This window comes from Pteropus alecto, unplaced genomic scaffold (genome assembly GCF_000325575.1).
Source record: "Pteropus alecto unplaced genomic scaffold, ASM32557v1 scaffold100, whole genome shotgun sequence".
Taxonomy (NCBI): Eukaryota; Metazoa; Chordata; class Mammalia; order Chiroptera; family Pteropodidae; genus Pteropus; species Pteropus alecto.
Genome location: NW_006430723.1, coordinates 4696581 through 4699847, shown reverse-complemented (window position 1 = coordinate 4699847; position 3267 = coordinate 4696581).

The window sequence follows — 3267 nt, the reverse complement described above, 5'->3', positions numbered from 1 at the left end:
CTGACCCACTGAGACTATGAAATAATAAGTGCTTGAGTTTTTCACAAGACAATAATCAAGGGTTGCAGTCATTCAGGGTTGCAGTCTCATCTAATAGCTTGACAGAAAATGAATCTTTTTTGTCTGAACCATTTCAAATTCACATGGTTATTGAAAAGATTCATTTTCTCATGGGCTGTTGGACTGAGGACTTCATTCTTTGATGGTTGTTGGCTGTGTGCTTCCCTCAGTTCCTTCCACTTAGGCCTCACTAAGATTCTCTCCATTCAGGCAGCTCACAACCTGGCAGCTTTCTTCACCAAAGTGGGTAATTAAGAGAGCAAGAGAGAGTGCCAGCAAGAGAGAAAGTGCGCAAGTTACAACAGAAGTCACGGTCATTTGTGACTTCATCATGGAACTTCTATCCCAACACTTTTGTCATATTCTGTTGTTAAGAAACAAGTCACTAGGTCCAGCCTACATGGACAGAGAGGGATTGTGCAAAGGGTTTTAAATTCCAGGATCATGTAGGTCATCTCAGTGGACACTAACCACATTGACCAAAGCTTGGAAAATATGTTTTCTAGTTCTACTGAGCAAGTTAAAAAGTTAAGAATTAGGAATCAGAATTCCAATAGATTTCTTCATCTCATCATTACTTGAAAAGCACCCGACATTGCCTAACTTTACCTGCAACTGCTCCCTTGCATGCTGCTCCCCTTCAGGGCAGAACCCTGAAGGACAAGTAAAGTGAAAGAGTTGGACCAGTCAATATCACACATCCCTTCCAACATTAAAATTCCAATTTTCTTTAAAATTTCATTTCTTGTGTACTAGACATTATAGGAGCTCTGTAGTGGCTTGTTGATTTGATTTTAGTTAGTCGAGAATTTTACAGATAACAAGGTGACAAGATGAAAGTCACAACATGATTGGCTTAAAAGAACGTGGGATGATTTCATATGTGTCAACTTTTAATATAATGGGATTTCTCCCTACAATTCTCACTGCCCTTTTCTGGTAATTATCACTTGACATAGTCAAAATTGCAAGTGAACAAAAATCCCTTTGTTTGTAATGCCTTTGACTTCCCTTTTAATACTCAGATGTCTTTTGAATCTCAAAGCTTTACTAGAGTCAGAACTGTAAGTGAATATTTTCTTAGTTTTCCCTCTTATGAAAAACTTCAGCTAAAATGATCCTGTAGCTTTCTCAAGGGGAGGCACATAAATGATGCAGCAGAAGCTTGTCCTTGCTGCCAGCAGAGGAGAAAAAAGAAGCGATTCAATCCATCTCCTAATTGTTCAAGCATTCAGGGTTAAAAGCCAGAGTGTGTAGTGAAGAAAGATGAATCCAGTGTGTGAGGTGCTTTAAGAGCTAGGGAAATCCCAAGTTTGAGTTATTCTAGTTCTCTGATATTAGATAAGTTACTTAAGCTCTCTGAGACTTATTTTACTCATTTGTGCAATGTTTTAATACCTCCTCAGGCTTTTTGTTTATTTTAAATGGAATGAGTTATACAAAACTCAATAATTCATAAGCATTACTTTGTCAACTGGCTGATTATGAGTGAGAACATGTGATGTGTTTATGTTTACTATTTCTGTCATGAACATTACTAATTTTACATTTTCCACATGTTCTACTAAATCATTCATTCATTCATTCTTTAATTTTTCTTTTTTTACTTTTACTGAGTAACTGACATTGTTCTAGGTCAGCGTTTCTCAGTGGCAGTACTATTGATGTTTTGGGGCAGATAATGTTTGTTATAGAGGGCTATCCTGTGCATCATAGCATGTTTAGCAGGATCCTCTAGAAACCCACCTCTGACTTTCGATTGTCGCAATGAAAAAAAATATCTCTAAATGTTACCAAATGTCTCCAGAGAGTAAATTGGCTCCCTTTGAAAACCACCAGTCTAGATGCTAGAGATAAAAACGTTGTTTAAGATGCTTGCAGGCAATTAAATGTCTGATTTCAAAGCTAAGGAAAATGATAAGATGGAGATCCACAATTGGGACTTAAAAAAAAGCTAGTGAAAATCAAGAAAGAAGATGGAATCACCTTTTGAAAGTGTACAAAATAATAGAATAAGCTAACTATGGATGCAATCCTGAGGAATACTGCCAAAAAAAGATTGCTAAGGGTACTTCCAAATACATTTTTCCATTCTCACATGGTAATGAGGTTTTAGCTATTCTTATGCTCATTGTGCCAGACACCACATCTCTTATAGTTACCTGAATTTATAACTAAGTTCAGCACCTGAGATAGGAGGAGAGGTGATGCGTGCAGCTGTTGGATCATTTTTAACTTAGAGATAAATTGACTGGCTTGGGATGCCACTCTTTTCCCTTCCATTGGCTAGAATACAGAGAGGACTGTGTCTCTGCTTCATCCAGGTAGACAAGAACAATTCTATTAGGTAAAAGATAAGTGTTTATGCAGGAGTCACAAACTCAATGACGTGGAGTGATACAGAAAAGTGTAGTGTAATGAGAGTCAAGGAAGTTAGAGATACTCAGGAAGGAAAAAGTAACAGTACCCAGGAGGTAAATCTGGTTAGATAAAAGATAGAAAAATCATTAGACAAATGATGGTTTATTGATTACCTTCATGATAGTAATTTTCAGAGAGTTCTGGGAGCAGGAGAAAAATTGCTACATATAAAGAGTAAAGTAATACAGAGATATGAAGTAGGATATCGTTAATATAGGCAACACTTTAAAAAATTCAGATGAAAAGGTGATGAATTAAATGTAAATGAACTTGGGGTAGATAAAAGTTTTAAGGAAGATTAATTTTTAAAAGCAAATTAGTTTGAAATGATTACAGATTTGTAAGAATGTACAAAGAAATGTGCAAGTGCTTCCAGACACTTTTCACTGGCCCTGCAATGTTAAATCGCATATAACTGTAGTATCAAAACCAGGAAACTGACATTAGTGTAATCCAAAGAATTTATTCAGATCTTACCATTTATGCATCCATTTAAGTGTATTTGTGTAGCTCTATGAAATTTATTACATGAGTATTTTTTGTAACCATCACTACAATTAAGATGCTTAACAGTATCACAAAACTCTCTTGTTCTTCCTTTATAGCCTCACCTAATTCTTCCCCTAAAGCTTTGTTATCACTAATCTCATCTATATCTTTACAATTAGGATATTTCATAAATTCTTTTAAATGGAATCAAGCAATATGTATCCTTTTGGTATTGGATTTTTCACTTGAATAATTTCCTAGAGTTTTTCCAAATTTTGTTTTTATCAATAGTTTTTT